Source organism: Dunckerocampus dactyliophorus, chromosome 5, assembly GCF_027744805.1.
Source record: "Dunckerocampus dactyliophorus isolate RoL2022-P2 chromosome 5, RoL_Ddac_1.1, whole genome shotgun sequence".
Lineage (NCBI taxonomy): Eukaryota > Metazoa > Chordata > Actinopteri > Syngnathiformes > Syngnathidae > Dunckerocampus > Dunckerocampus dactyliophorus.
Window position 1 is genome coordinate 18,628,546 of NC_072823.1, and position 17,424 is coordinate 18,645,969.

Genomic DNA, 17,424 nt, shown 5'->3' on the forward strand with positions numbered 1-17,424 from the left:
GCAGTGCCACACAACGTTCAAGAAGTGTGATGGCCTCAGCGTTTTTTTGCCCACACACTGAAAAACGTATTGTCCGAATCACAAAACATTGAGTGAGATCAGCAGACTTGTCAAGAGGCCCTGGCTTGAATATGAATGATGAGAGAACAGCAGGGTGGTCCGGGCGCTGTTTTTGGTGTTAGGCAGGTGAAAATAAGCTGGAAAGTCTCTGCTAGCTGCCTTCGCCAGAAATCTAGTCTGGGTAAAAACTGACTGAACAGTCAAGCAAGACTATGAATTTTATCTAGCTAAAGCTGAAATGGATTCTGCAGTTTTTGGTCATCATCTATAGCAGAGCATGTCCAGAAATAGCTCATTTAAGTCCTGACATGCTGACATTGTAGATAACCCAGAGGTTTTTAGTAGATTTCGTCAGTAGCTGTCAAAAGTAGAAATTAAGACATAACACCTCCCCTTCTGTCCTTAGCTGAATGCCCTCGAGTGTCCGCATAGTCGCCACATTCACGAGGATACAATGATGCACAAGATGAATAAAGTTATCTCGCGCCTGAATAGGATGTCGCCAGTAGGAGGGAAGCGGGGGGCTGGGGTTGTGTTGCGCCCCCCCTTGGCTGAAAGGAGCCGCAGCTTTGAGGGCCCGGCAGCGCGGGGTCACGGCCCAGCTGCCTTTTAGGGGTGAAAGGGACACCAGCGGGGCCGAACAGCCTGGAGAAAGCTAACAAAAAGCGTTCCGTGTCAAATAAAGACATCCCAGATTGGACGCTGACAGATTTCCCCCTTTTTCCCCTGAAGTTGCTGAACACACTTTGCGCTTACAGTCTTAAAGCTGTGGTTTGTATCAAGTGTCCCACTCAGTGTCCACTTGTTCAGTTTAAGGCACTAAGTATTTTATTTTTAGTTTATTGGGCTCTCTGGTGAAATCAGCAAATCTTCACAGGTAGGATTTGATTTTTGAAATATTCTTTCTTATTTAATTTATTTAAAAATTCATCTAATCAAATAATTAGCCAAAAGAAAAGATTGGAAATGGAGTAAAACACCGGTGCGCTAATGTGTGATATTCGTGGCTTGGCATTTGAAAGCCAGACGGCCAAAAATGGAACCAATCAGTGTCTTTCCACATAGGGAGCAGAAATTCTTCCAGGTTTAAATTTAGGAGGCTAAGTAGGATAATAATCAGGCCACATTATAAGGAATTGCTCGATGATTTAGCTTGTCAGCATCAGCAGGAGCTTTGCCCAAAGATGTGGCGACCTGCGCCGCTGGGGGGTTCAAAGGCAATTTCCATGTTAAAAACTCCTGCGTGCTCCAGAAATCCCTGCGACGGACGGACTGTGAGACGATCAGAGTGTGTGACAGGGCTGTCGTGTGAGACAGAAACTGCTCTTGTAGCGTGATGGAAGTGTACAACTGTACAACAAACAGCCTGTTCCGGTTTGAATGCTGTAATCGTGTTGTTTTCATGCCTACCCAGAGGCGATGATAAAGAGACAAAAGATGCCTCTGTCAAGTAAGCTGTCAAAATGGGAAATATGGACTATTATATGTGTCGGACTGTAATTACACAAACTGTATAAAAAAATGTTAAAAAAAAGTAGTTCTTTCTTCTTTTTTTTTTTTTTTACTTTTACTCTCCCTTTCATCAAATGTATGTCAAGTGTCGTTAGTTATTTCATGCCAGTAAAGCAGTTGAGCCATTCATCATTGGCTTCATATTTAAATTCATTTTCCTTCAGGCTCCTTTTTTTTTTTTTCTACATATGTGCCGAGTTTACTTGGAGACAGATCATTTGTGGGAAGAATAAAGAGATCACTAGGACAGCGAAAATTTGTTTGATGAGGTACGAGATGAAGCAGTTTTACAAAAGGAGGGAAAACATGCAAGCGTCTTCATGTTGTGGCGGACAGCAAAGTTTACGTCACTCTGCATATAACATGTTTATAAACATGGTGTGCATGCGAGGCGTGCACTAAACCACACCTAGCTTGGTTTGTGCTTTTGGGGTACATATGTTTAGAATTTCTTTCATGTACTTTTTTATCACATTAAAAGTGCCACTAGCCTGACTTTATACTGTATGCCTGCTAGTTTTTACAAAAAAGTACATTTAAAAAATACATTTTTCAAAATTGGAGTATTACAAGTAATAAGTCACAATTTTACAGAAAAAATGGGTTAAAAAAAGGGTGGAGAAACGATGGTATAACGTCATGATAGCATAAGAAAAAAGTAGTCATTTAAAATTGCATTTTTACAAAATATAAAATAAGGACTAAAATACGGGAAAATATTATTCCCAAGTATTCCATGAAATAGTGGTTTTATGAGAACATAGCCATGATATGCTAATCATAAACACATGAGTGACTCTTGAGGATGTTGCCGAGTTGTGGGAATTTTAACACTCAGTCACTGAAGTTACGACTTAATCCTCATAAAATTCAGAGTTTTTGACACACAAAAAAATACTGCATTGGCGTTATTTGACAATATTCACATTATATTGCTACGATGCTGCGTCTTGGCTTTCATTATGGCCCTAAAACACCTTTGCTTTGTAAGCAGCAGAGTTGAAGAGAAAAGACAAGAATTGTGCGTGTGTGTGCGCGCGTGTGCGTGTATGTGTGTCTCTAACAATAGATAGAGGCATGATGACTTATTAAACAGAGCCAACCTGCAGCACTGCTTTTCTCATTACCTTTTCAATTCCCTGCCTTATAAAGCCGTTGGGTCCGGTGACCAAACTCTTGCCGTGTAATTCTCTGTCTCGGGCTGCTTTCATCAGCCCATTTGGTGGAGAAATATGAAGCTGATTTTTATCTCTCGCTCTATAAATTCACAAAAGACCCTCAAGTTGCCCCCCATCTACCAACCTCCCCCCATGGCTCATCTCAGTGATGTGCCCACCACTATTGCTGATCCCCAGCGCCTGATAAGGCCCCCCTCTTCTTTTTAATGATTTGACAGGCATCTGACATGAGCTGCATTTTTAATACACTTTTCTTTGCTTGTTTACACCACGCTGCTCACATGAAAGCACGTATCTATAGCATCGCTCTACAAGCCTATACAGCCGCTGACAGGGATGCCTGCCATTCTATATTGCACATCATGCTGTATAAGTCTCACAGGAAAACTAAAACGTGGGTACTGTACAGTCCAGTGCATTGAGAGATGCATGCAGACAAACTGAAGGATGATAATTATTAACCTATTTAAAAAAAAAATGTATTCAGGTGTACTCAGCAGTTAAACAGCCCAAATTTCAGTTTTATATGTGACAAAGGAAATATTAGTATTAGTTGGATGTCAAGTAAAATAAAAAAATGCAAACTTTTTTTTTTTTTAAATCAGTGTGGGCCTTACGCTCCTTGATAATGTTCTGATGTGTTTAACTGTATTTTTAGAACACGTGGGGGCCGATGTACATAAATAAATAAATAAATGAAAAAACATCTGAGGCCCGCAAACGGCCCCCGCGCCACACTTTGGACGTCCCTGATCTAATGAGATCCAATACAAGCCTTCTAATTTGTTTACCTTGTTTAGCTACATATGAGTGGACACATTTATTATTTTTTTTAATACCTTGTACGTTTTGTGCTGCTGTTGGTGCAGATGTGCCTAATAAAATGGAAAGTCTCAAACGGCTTGCTCGCACCCTTGAGCTCATAAGATGCAATACAAGAAAGTTACCTTTAGAAAGATAATAATGCTCAGTTTTGACAGACACCGTCAGAGAGTCATCATGAGAGATCCCTCTATTGTGCATCTTGTTTAGTGGCATAAGAGTGGACGTATGTGAGAAAAACGTGTCAGGGTGATGTTCAGTAATAAACATTGTTAGATTAATACGGCACGCTGAGCATTTTCTTTGTAAAGTCATTTTTGATCCATTCTTGGCGCAGGTGTCCCTAATGAAACGGCTCGATAGCAATTCTCAGCCATCATGTCACTTGTAAATTCCAAAACGACACATCACACGAGAGACAAATTACTTAGTGTGGAATCAGACAGCAAATAAGACAATAATAAGACAGTGACTGTCATATATGGTTACTTTGAATGTGTGTGTGTGTGTGTGTGTGTGTGTGTAAGCGTGTATGTTCTAATTCTCTCAAGTGCTTTCTGGCACTTTCGCAGTATCCCGGCATGCTAGCAGGTTTTCTTTGAAAGTCTATGGTGTCACCTGTGGGAGGAGGGTGGGGAGAGAAACTTTCATCATGCATGGCTAGCTAATCAATTGAAATCCAGCTTCCTTCACTCCACCTCCAATCTTGGGTGTATAACGTTAGAGCCGCTTTCATCAGCTCAGCCTTTTAAAAATAGAAATGCTGCTGTGATGAAAATTTCAGTTTGAAATGGATACTCCACTTCCCCACCTTAACTGTACCGTACGTGGAGTGGCTGTGACAGCTGACTCCAAACTTTTTCTCATTTAATTGTGCACGATGATGGCATGTAGTGGCATAAGAACACAGACGACACTTTGCTGCTTTTCATCAGCACATCATGGAGTGACATCTTCTTTTTGAATTAATTAGATTGTAATAATTACAAAGTTTGACAACACCTCAACGTGCTGTCGCCTCTATCAAAAACATTTCTGCAAATAACTCACTGCGGGGCCACTGTTGCATCATTATTTCATATTTGCTATCTTCACCTCCATGGGGAGAATATTATCTGCAATCATCATTGTCATCACGGTGATTCTCTTGCCTCCAAATAAGTCATTTAGTTGTAAAGCAGTTTCATTTAGTCTACCTATTCATTTTTTTCTCTCCCTGCTATCATATATCTAAATACAAATCTTCATCTTATAACTGACAGCTTATTACCTCTGCGCACGAGCTGCTAAATTTAATTCCAATGAGTTAGCTTCCATTTTCGGGATCCCATTATCCACTAATGTGGTGGTAGGCCACCGGCTGGAGGATGGGGAAAAATGGAATAAAATAATAATAATAAATGCCTTATATATATTTGTATTATTTAAAAAACATATAGAAAATGGTGACGTGGATGTGATAATAAGATGACAAGATATTTCTGAGCTTTGAAATAAATATTATACGCGTTCTTTTTTTTTGTCTTTGTAGTAATGTGGATTATATTTACCCCCTTCTTCTTGCAGAATTGTGCCACCACTGGGAGCATTTCGGTGAAGTAAGTAAACAATTATTATTATCTCTGATGTTGGCCTGAACAGCACTCTGTTAACAATGTGGCTAACAAGCCCATTAAGGATGAAAGTGTTCTCAACAGGTATGAGAGGACACTGCTGCTTTTGGACTCTCAGTTCTGAGCTGTGAATGCAGCATTAAGAAAGTGAGCGCTCCTCCTCTCAAGCGCCTCAAAGAAAGAAAAGAGAGGGGAAGAAAGTGTTACACAGAGAGCCTCGAGGAAGAAAAAAAAAAAAAAAAAAAGGTTGGAAATTAAAATGTTAGCTTTGCAAAACTAAAACGACAAATATAACAGAAAAACATCCAATCATGTCTGTAAAATGGTAAAAATGGAGAGTAATTATCTTCTCTTTTTCTGGCATAAAAATGTAATCTTTAATCATTAAAATGTAAAGAAAAAAAATCCCCAAATGAGTTTAGTGCGTTGATGAAATTTGTGCTTTAATTACATGGTAGTTAAAAGCAAATATAAGCTTGTCTCAGCCTAATTAGTCTAGTGTGCAAATAAGGCTTTTATGAGCAGACTTTCTGCAGCCGCAGCGGTTTTGTCTTGCAGGACTTCCCACTGAAAGGCTTCACGCTTGGATTATCCGTGACTCCATTGTAGAGAAAATAAAAAAGTTCTTTCTAACTTGCGACATTTCCTTCACACTTGATCTTTTACTGCTAAATTTTGAACCAACTTGCAAATATATACACAAATATAATGCGAATTCAACCAAAATAGGTGTGACCTTTAGGTGTTACGTAGCACAAAAAAAAAACACTCACTATTTTCAAAATGCAGTTATTTTGAAACAGGAAATAAGAAAAGCCACAGAATGACTGTAAATAAATAAAATGATATGACAGTTTGTCAAATGGATTTATCTTTATGTGCGACCTGCTTGTCTGCGCAAGTTTGCCAATGTTATCAGTAGTTTCCGCTCAAGAATAGCTTGAGGTGTTTTGAGTGTAAATCCGTCCAAAGCTGCCAGTGCTGACACACACACACACACACACACACACACACACACACACACAAATGCAGCATATGCTAAATACAGATAAGAGTATTCCTAATAGATCTGCAAAAAGTCTCCTCGCGCAGCTCAATGGATGTGCTTTGAATGTAGTTGATAAGTTGGCTTAAGCATGAATGCTGTAGCCCAACACAACATTGTGCGACTGGGCCGGTCCATCACAAACTCGCCTTCCAGTAAAGACCCCTTTCCAGGGGAGGGATTAGAGAAAAGCCTTCCAGATCAGCTCATGTCTTACTATAATTTATGATGAGAAATACTGCCATGCAGGGCTGGGAAAAATAGGCATATAGAAAAATATTTCTAAGCCTTTATTTATCTATTTTGTTCAACTAAAAAAGGGAAAAAGTAGTCGTGAGAGAGATGTTTGCCACATTTTGTCAATAGAAAAATAACTCGCTGTGACTTCTTCCAGTTATATTTGTGACAAGTTCTCTATATTTTAGCCTCTTTGCTAAACTTGAAAATAACTAATGTGATCACAAACCAGCAAGCCAGTAAGATAGATAGATAGATAGATAGATAGATAGATAGATAGATAGATAGAGTTTGCTCTCTTCAGCTGATTATGTGCTTGAGGAAGCGAGAGGCCGATAAGCCTCTTTCATCCTTCCAAGCCACTTAAAGAGCTGAAGCACCAGTTTGTGTTGCTGCACCACGACGAGCGAAGAAAACAACTCATTTGTGTGCAACAAAATGGCTTCTCTCTCTGATAAAACAGCACGCCACACCGAAACACACCTGCCAAAGGTCACAATTTGGCTGTTTGGGGAAAAAAATGGATCCATGCAAGTGTGGTGAAAAGTATGTGGAAAAAGTTGTAAGAATCAAGTTATAAATTACAAGAATAAAGTTACAATTTTACAAGAAAAGAGTCGACTATGAGAAAATAATTATTCATTCTATTCTTGTCATATTACATGGCTTTTTTCCTTATAATAATCCAACATTGTTCTTGTAAAATTACAACTGTGTTATTGTAATATTCTTAGTCGTTACAAAAAAGCGTGGCTTCGTTCTCCTAAAATTCCAACTGTAACATTCCGACTTTGGCATAAAATCCTGAGATCCTACAACTTTTTTCATGGACTTTAATTTAATGAAATTCCAACTCATGCACATAAAATTATGATTTTCATTCTGTGTTATTTAAGCTTCTTGTAGATATATAACTACATTCTCATAACAGTGCGACTTATTTCTTACATTGTTACTGGAACCACGTAAATGTACGACTAAATCTCATGATATTTAGACTTCTTGTAATATTATTTCTTCTTTTTATAATGCGATTTAATTCTTGTAATATTTACTGTTCTTATAATATTAGCCTAATATTATATTTGATATTTACTAACATATCACCACTTTTTCCCCATATTATAAAACTTCATTCTGGTAATATTCAGATTTAATTGTCCTTGGTTGAAATGTATTTTTTTTCCCCCGATTGATGTGACTCCCTCACGATAAAGCCATTAAAATAGTTGTGAATATTTCTTTCACTGTCAAAGTAAATGTTTGTGTTTAAAAAAAAAAGCAATTGAGTTGACTTTTAGGGAACATAATACAGAATAAAGGATTTTATTTAGAGCTATATGGAAGTTTCCGGGGTGTTCGAGGCGAGTCAGGAGGGCATCTCTTCTCTGCCTCCTTAATAAGCTGCTTCTGTGGGCCTCTACTGTAATATATTGGAGCAATAAAGCAATTCCAAAGCCAGCCTGGCCTTTTGACCAGCACTGAGAGTGTGGAAAGCAGCAGGCCACCTCTGCTAACTAGGCTTCCTCTCTAATATGAGATACCCATCCCCTGGCTTTTCACAGGGGGGGGCTTAGCGCTTGATATTTTCATTTGGTCCCTCCAAGATGCCACAGCGCCGCTTTAATCTTATGTTTGACGTTAAAGCACTGTGTTCATGAAAAGTCTGGCTCAACTTTGACCCGGGGGTGGTGCTGTCGTCGGAAAAAAATAGTGGTGGCGAGTGGGGGGGGTCGGAGCAGGCTGGTCTATCCTTGACCCCTCCCATTGGCCTGCCAAAGTCTTTCCCCTGCCCTTCTTAATCAGGTGGGACCCTTCCCTTTTAGCCGGAGAGATATATTCTTGCATCCAGCTGCGTCTTTAATTCCGACCAGCACAGATGTCCACAGATAAAGACGCGGCCCAGAGATGAGGAAGAAAGGGATGCTGCTGGGTTTGTTAATTGATTTAAGACCCAAGAAGGAGTTCCAGTGAAATGTAGAATTCCATGTACTTGCACTGGCTGCTTCATTCACAATATGAGAACCAAAGCAAGAGCTGTAAATAACGGCTTTACACAGATATTGTAATAGGAAGGAAAACAGCTCAGTCGGGAAGGACTATACTTGGAGCTACAGATTCTGCAGATAAAAATACTACAAAAATGGGATTAGGTGTTAGAGACATGGCAGTTGGCTTCCCAAGCCCTGCCAGTTGCACTTTAGCAAGACAAGAACCCCCCTTTGGAGCACAACATGCCATAGCCTTGTGCCATAATGCAGACCCATCTAAGATCTGGTTTGAGTTTATCAAAGTCGAGTTATTTATTTGATGGTTAAGTTATTTCAAGGCATGGGGAGCAGGTCTAACACCACGCTCCTCATGCATTAAAGAAAGAAACCTCAAACAGGAACAAGAATGTAGTGTAACAGAAATCAGTTGATTGACATTAAGTTGGCATAATTCATTTTGGAACAATGGTCAATCGCAGATTTGTAGGGATTTGCTTTTTTTTCACTGGACTATGCTTCCTGTCGTTTTCGCGAGTCCCCCCATTTTTTAAAAACTTTTTGCATATCCTCTTCTGCATGTGGTTGACTTTGGAAGTTGACACAATCAATTCATGTCGCTATTCCAGCCTTGCCAAGGCAGCAGGGGGCACACGTCCACTTGAGGAGCACCTGCCATAGGAAATAATGAAAATAGAAATGATCCACATACCAGGGTCAAGCTGCCACCATTATAAAACCTTTACCAGTACAGACAATGATGTGAGTGACATTTTAACGTTCTTACCTGTCATACAAGTGTAAAAAGAAGCGATCTATAGTGTAACTTCTAACAAATTGAAAAGTGGTCCTGCTTACTTAATGTAACTTCTTTTGTATGAAGTGGATCCCCACACATTTGCGATTCAGCATTAACAGCCCCGCAAATTTGCCGATTTTTGGTGAAATTGTTATTAGTATTTTCAAAAATAGGCCGTTTTATTCCACAGAAAGCACATCGTATTCACCCTAAGGGTAATAATAAATAATACAGGTCAAATGTACAGCATACGTGTACCACTGTTTTTAAAAAAAAAAAAAAAAAACGCAATTTTTATGTCTTTACGCTACACTGCTAATGTTTTTTTCGTCAAATGTAGACATTTTTCACTTTTCGGCAGTCCTTGAACGCACCATAGTTGCAGTGAAAGGCATTAAAATGTGTTCAATAAGTGTGTGAGGCATATTGAAGAGAGGTGGGGAGGGTTCTGAGGCTGAATGTAATTGAATAATTAAAAGTCACTCTTATTGCAAATGTTGATCCAAAATTGGAGAATGTCAACCTCAAGCGAGCAGGACAGTTTAAAAGAGCATAGGCAAGCCATGTGTCAAATATAGACACTTTTTTGGGTGTCTCCATTATTTGCAGAGTATAAACCCCTGCGAAAAGCAGGAATCTGCTGTATTCTTCTCTTATTAACATCTTCGTTGAAGCTGATTTTGCTCAAATTCCAAATTTAAAAATCCCGGGGATGTTTGACTTTAAAAGTTTTACTGTATTAATCTAATAATATGTGTAATATTATGGCCTGCGGTGGTTTAAGAACTGCACTGCATCATACTGAGAGCTGTTGTTGTTTATTTTGGCCACCTTATGTAGTTAGATGAAAGGGTAAAACATCACACAGTATAACACAGTCATCAATCTGCTGCCACAATAATAAACATATTGTTACATTTTCTTTGATCAATCCTTGACCATTTTTGATGCCGCTCTTGGCTCTCACTGAAATTGAATGTGCATGAAAATAGACTCTAAATGTAATCCTATGTACTTCCATCTCAAAGTATTTAGCAGTGACATTATTGATTAAAAGGCTAACTAAACATTAGTCTATTTCAGTTCCGATGGAAGCACCGCCAGTACCAATGTTGTGCTTGTATCAAAAACAATGCATGAGGTGGAGGAGCGTGCTAATGAGTTCCTCCTGATGGCTAACTGCCTCCCTCCTCTATCCAGCTGCGCCTGTTTGCGAGGCTGTTTTCCACGCTGTTGTGGTGACGTCCAGCACAAACAAGCCACTTCTCCGCGATCGCTCCGATGAGTTTGCCTCCTGATTGATGTGTGGAATCAATTGCTCCCCATAGCATCCATGTCAGTCTATTACTGCGCCGCACGCTCTAATGATAGGCTGTTCTCCAGCAGATTATAGAGCTGTGGCACAAAGCAACAAAGACTCGCTTCCCTGCATCTGACCTGCCCTGCTATAATTGAGAAAAAGCCTCGTTTTTGCTTGTGCAGGTAAACACACAAAGATTACAATGCTGATGGAAAGCTGGCTGCATCATAGTCACTTTTCTGTAATGGGATGTTGAATTATTAATATTGTCAATGAGTGGATCATTTGAAACATCTAGATTGTTATAATTTCATAGTGTACTGTATATTTCACAATAAAAGTCTTCCTCACATATCAAAAGGCATCAAAACAAGGAGTGTTTTCCTTAAGAGACTCCCCTCTCTGTAATTGTTCTTTTTTTGTTGTCAAGTGAACACACCATGCCACTCTTACTGCCAAGCTGACTACGGTCCAAACCAAAAAGTGCCAACATTTTGTGTTCCTCAGTATCATCCTGATTACACACCATGAAAGATGTTCTTGAAGAAACTAAGAACTAATTGAAAAGACTTTTGTCAATCAACAATAAGCATTTCCTTCATGTTGACCGCTCAGCTATAGTACAGTAGGCCTATGTGCTGCGTTTACAATAAAAGCGGATTACGGGGAAATATGGTGCACATCAAGTAAGTCCCTTGCCCTGAGTAAGATTATTCTGTATAGTTAGAGTTGGAAAAAGATGACACAAGAACCTGAGGCGAGACAAAAGACGTGCGGCTAATGAGACTGGTTAGCGATTCAAATTTATGGAAATGTTATTAATTACAGACACCTATCTTTCATGGCTGCCATTTGGCACTAAGGTAATTACAAGCAACAATGACAGACAAGTCCCAGCAGCGCAACAAGCAAACGCGATCAAAGAAAGCCAGGGAAAGTTCTGTACGCTGAACCGGGCCTGGCCGTGGGCAACCGGGCCTCATTAAAGTCCCACTGTGTTGATCACCAATTAACCTGCTTTGTTTGCTTTTGATGCAACACTGCTACTCCCCACTGATGAAGGTGGGCGTGTGCTGGAGGTGACCATCCCAAGTGGTGCCTGCTGATGAGGGCAGACACGCTGATTGGTTGATCCCAAAGGGTGATTGACAGCGTGGAGGTAGCGGGACTCAGTAGGGAATAATTAAGGCAAGAATGTGTTTAGGTGATGTGCTGATGAGATGCATCCATCCTGTGGATTGACATAAAATTATAATCTCATTAGGACTCCTGTAGAATGAAATGAGAGAATTTTAGGAGAAACAACAGCTTCTTTCACACAGATCCTGAAAAATGAGTGCATCAGAGGAATAACTGCACATCAGTGCATTTTACACAGCAAGGCATGCCATTGTCGTAACTGCTTCCACAATGCAACACCGTAAATTGTAATTAATAATTATGAGAAGACGTCAGCATCTGATGTGACATATGAAATACTTTTTGGACAGAGACAGTTGTTTTCAACACTACAGGTCGGGAAAAGTGAGTCTTGGATTTTGAACTTCACACTCCGGTTCCCGTATTGCTTTCACATAGGTGGCTTCCAGCCTCTGTTATAGCTCTGATACTACCTTAGAATCCAGGATCCAAAATTGGCTGGTTGACAGCTGTGATACTACCTCTGATGGTGGAAAATTGCCAGGTTGACTTTGTCCCCTCCCTAATTCTGTATCTATTCTGTTCACACAGAAAACGCCAGGCAGTGAGAAATCCATCCATCCCGCCTCTGTTCCAGGTTTGATACTACTTCTGAATCCAGAAAGTGTGTCATTTGCTGGCTCTGATACTACCTCCCAAGATGTAAAATTGCCAGGTCACTTCATCCCCTTTCATTTTGTGTCTGTGCTGTTCACACAGAGAAAAAGCCAGGCATGGCTTTTGTTTGATAGATAGCAATGTTGTGTGCATTTCTCTACTTTTTTGCATGACCTGGCATTTTTCCGTCTTCCGAGGTAGTATCAAAACCGGAATACAGCTGTGTGTCAGGGTATTTCACAATGCCAGGAACGGACACTCACATTTCCCATCCTGTTGTGTTGAACACAATTATCACTGTCGAACAAACAATATTTTTTTACGTCACACCAAATGGAATTGTCTGATAGCAGTGTGCTAATGTGTGAAAGGGCACAGTTACACTAAATATCCCTCTTTGCTGCATTCTGTGTAAAAGGTGCAGGCGAATAAATTCCACATCTTTGACAATGACAGTGAACAACTCAATTTAAACTTACCTGTGAAGGTCGATTAAATCTCAAGTGAGTTTGAGGATATTTCTGAATTTATAAAAGTAAATGTCCAACCCTTTAATAAGCCAGACATAATGATATTCATCGTCGCTGCATAAACTTGTACTAGCGAGCTCTTCTAAAGTTGTCAATCCCCATTATTTGTATTTATTACATTACAAATATAATAACTGAGTGACGATGTTATGCAAATATCACACTAAAGTCCAGCCGGTGTTTTTCAAGGTTTAGAGCAACAACCCATCAAGTTATTAAAGTCAATTAATTGACTGGGGCTCTGAGAGGAAGCTTAGCGCTGCAAGCAGATGAATAGATGAGACAATCTCTCGGCTGATTAGAAACTGCCATGCGACCAACAAATAGGCGGTCAGTCTTAACTTTTATTATGCGCCGTGGAGGTCATATTTAAAATGAGAGATTAGCTGCTCATCACAATATTGGTGGATTATCAGCTACCTGCAAAGAAAGCCACCCGCCCCCCTGCCTCGGGGGTCGATAAGAGTTTGACTGCATTTCGAATTAATTTTCCTCAGCTTAGAGAGTCGGGCTCCTATCTTGTTATTGATCACAGCGTTAATCCATAACCAAGCTCATCCTTTCCCCACGGAACGAGCAGGAAAATAGAAAAGGCTCACCGTGGAGGACTCTTGACTCGGAATAAGAACTAGAACAGACGTAGAATACACTCCCACCATGCAAGGCACTTCATCTTTTTCTCCTTCATTCATTTTTCTCTTCATTCCATTGGATTGATTTCCACGACAGCAGGGGCTCGTCACACCTCGCCTCCTTTATCTGTTTGTCTTTTCCAACAGAGGGACCTCCACTGTGGATGAAATGTAGCCCACAACCTTTGACCTTTTGGGTTCAGCATTTGTCTTCAGTCCAGTGACCACAAACAACCCCTGGTTTGCTGTAAATGTCAACGCGGCGGCGTCTCCGCCCTCTCGCCTGTGAAGCACAATGCTGCTCTCAACCTGCACTAATAGGACACTTTGATGGGAGCGCCGTCATCGGTGTCCTGTATTTGATATCTCACATATACACACACTGTGCAGCAGGCCTGCTGGCTTTTTGTGCTGGTGACTAATTAACACTGCACAATACAATTAACAGCAGTTATTGGGACATTAACATGAATGAATTTGGAAATATTTAAAATAAAAATTATATACAGTGTATACATATATATGTGTGTGTATACTGTATGTGTATATACAGTATGTATATACATATATATGTGTATATATATATAGTTTACAAAATAAAGAACAAATCACATTAAGGTTTACGAATCAGGTGTTTTTATTTATGTAATTTATTCATTAACAATTAAAAGTAATAAAATATTGTTAGTATTAAATATGATATATATATAAGTAATAAATAATCATACTGTATATAATGTATAAGCATTATATATTAAGAACCAAAATGTTAGTGTTCATTATTTTTGAAATATCCCATAACATTTAACACAAAAATGCTCATGATATGTAATTTAAAAAAACATATCCTCCTGTCTTTTTTTCATATATTTAATATGGCCTGAATGCTTCATAAAAGCTGAAAAGGGAACGTGATCCCACAAAAAATGACACTGATTACAGTGCAATATGTGTGCACTGGCAATTTACTGTGAGAACAGGCTTGCTATTCAGAATGTTGCATCACAAGATGCACAAAGACAAATTAATTTGCAATTAATTGATGCGTTAACATATTTGTATCTTGCATAAACTCCTGATGCAATTTAGAATATAAGAAATGTTATTTTTGGTCATTATCGATAGCCTACCTATTTTATCATTTCTTATGCTGCTTCACTTTTAATAGGCTGCTCTGAAGACATCCAGAAGACATCCAATTTTGAAGCAGTGTGCCTTGCCCTTCCCCCTTCCCATAAACACACACACACTTTTTCTCCTGTGCGGGCCTCCCAAGGTTGGTGTCTCTGCATTAGGACTCTATTGTTACTCACCGCTGGAAAATGCCCTTATTAATTGTACCTCTTTGTAAGGTGTCAGCTCCAGCCTCAGATTGAGATGGATGGATCTCTAGAGTCTGGCCTCCACGGACGCTGCAGCGCCTGTATGTGTGTGTGCAACAGTGAGGGCTGCCACATTGTACCTAAATGCTCGTGCTTTTTTTCATCATTACATGTTAGGAAAAAATGAATATCCTTCTCCGTAAGATAATTACCAGAATATCTAAAAGTCCGATCCACAGCAGTGATAAATATCCTTTTATTTAGTGTCCTGCAGAAATAAAGTTAATTAGGTGGATTGAAGCCTCTGTGAGATCAACAGCATTAACATCAAATCCTTTCCCTCTCATTAAAGGAAACAGAGTCCAGTTAATTGATGCATATTAATCCTGGATGATGCTCCTTTTAGCTGGAGAAAGACGCAGCAATAAGACGCCAGAGTCTTCCTCTTCAGACTGTTCAGGTTTGATCAGTACCCCATTCAACATATCCCACTTTGAAAGTTGAATAGTTATTTTTTTCCCCCACAAATGTGACTGTGCACAACAGTGTGTTTACCTGTCCATGATCATTTAACTGTGTTGTTTATCCTCTCTTCTGTTTGTTGAGAAAATATGTTTCATGCTCTTACTTTTTAGGGATGCCAAGAAATTATTTCAAAGAGCCTTCTCCCTTGAGAAATAAGTATTATTTTGTACAAAACATGCGCTTTAATTGGTAGAAATGAGACATTTTTATAATATGCTAAATTTCTATGAAATTAGACCACACTTGATTGTTTTTGTGAAAATCTTTGTTCTTTGTGACAGCATTTTTTGGGGGCTTGCTGAGATTTTGGATGCTCAAGTTTGCTGCAGAAAATACAGTGGTTCAAGTATTTTTTTTTTAAAGGTTTACTTCTAATTCTTGTCCAAACTCATCTTTTATAGAGTGTCTTCAGTTACATGTTAAGCCACACGCATGACTATAATGCAGAGGAGCCATGTGATTACTGTCAGCCAGCCATTGAAAGTAAAATGATATTATACAGATATATCTTTATATATGTGCATAAACTACTAACGTAATGTATTTGTTTAAGTTGTACTACAATTATGTGGGTTGAAATGCTGAACTTCCAAGTATTTCAATGTTACCATTGTGTGATTTTTGCTTTTTGCTGTCTTGCTTTGCTTTGCTTTAACTTAATGAACTTAATGTGCATGATGATGTGATTTTTTACAATGATAGTTGTGCATGTTGCTGTATTTATTCCATTCTCAAGACCGCCCTTCCTGCGGTGACTCCGCCCACTCTGTGCATTTTAAGTGAGTCCAAATGATTTTTTTTTCTGTATTTTAATTGTAGCTCCATTGCTTTAACTTGTAGATTTAGCAGAAATGACAAATGCCGATCTGCCCTTACAGTGAACAACTTCCTCTCATGTTGTCTTGTTAGTATTGTTGCATCATGCATTGACTCCACAGGCACAAGAATGAAGCAAGAGAGAACACAAATCCCAGGAAAAAAAAAAAAGAAAAAGCACTGAACATGAAATGATCCATTCCCCTCAGATCCCATTTAGAGAGGCCCTGCACATTTTTAAAGTGTCAATTGTTTTTGTCTCTTCAAGTGTAGATGGGATGTTTGAATTCCACTATTAAGTGCAGTGCCTGCTGAGTTAAATTATGGTCCCAGGGCCGCGGGGTGGGAGTAATCAATAAGAATACACGAGGCGCTGTGTAATGTGTCTGCTCCTAGCAGCGGGGACGCCGTCCCCCTTAGCCTGTCCCCCAGCAGGTTAGATAAATATGATAGTGAAACGGGGCACACTGGATTATATGATATCAATGTAGAATCAGCCAAGTGCTATTACACTCTCCTAGCCCACTGTGAGTACTATTGACAAGGTTGGCTTTGAACACGGCTCTCTATATCTGCAGCTCTCTTTCCTCATCTCACCCCCTCCCTCGACTACCATAGCTACGACCACTCTCAATGCAATTGCTTTTTTTATGTTGGTGCCTTTAAGTTGATGTTGCTCACTTTTTTCCTCAATAACCCCATGTGCATGCAACATATTGATTTCTATGATATGACCCATCCTTGTCTTTCTTTGACCCTTCCCTCCAGCGTCCTGACAATTAGCTGATGTTGTTGTTGTTAGCTGCTCACCGGTGGCTCATACAGTAACCTCATATCGCTGATCCACTCGCACTCTATTGATTGACTTTGGTTCCGTGGCAGTGAGGGGATCAAACCTGGCTGGTCTTAAGAGGCCATTATCAGCGTCTTCTTCAGATGGACCCGATACGGCCTTTCTGGCAGGTCGCAACCTCTCTGGCCTTTGTAAGCCCGCATGTAACTAACCTCCCCCTCGCCCTCCGTACTTACACACACACTCAAAGCATCATTATCATTCTTGTGTTAAATGACACGCAGGTCAAGAAAGCTGCTCCGTGTTGATGTCTCACATGTGAATAATCATGTTGCCGAATGTCACGCGGATGCTTTATCGATATAGATTTTAGCATAGAAGAAAAGACAAGATTATGCATATCAGCTACCAAACAAGTGCACAGAAAAAAATGAAGTCTTGAGAGTAATTCCGTA

At 39.6% G+C, this 17,424-nt stretch overlaps 1 long non-coding RNA gene across 1 annotated transcript; it reads left to right on the forward strand.

The window, feature by feature from the left end:
- The first annotated feature begins 819 nt into the window (after positions 1-819).
- Positions 820-13,754, forward strand: LOC129181814 (uncharacterized). The gene is made up of 4 exons (XR_008570503.1): positions 820-937; positions 5,139-5,170; positions 12,286-12,331; positions 13,661-13,754. It is a non-coding gene; the product is annotated as an uncharacterized LOC129181814 (long non-coding RNA).
- The last annotated feature ends 3,670 nt before the right edge of the window (positions 13,755-17,424 follow it).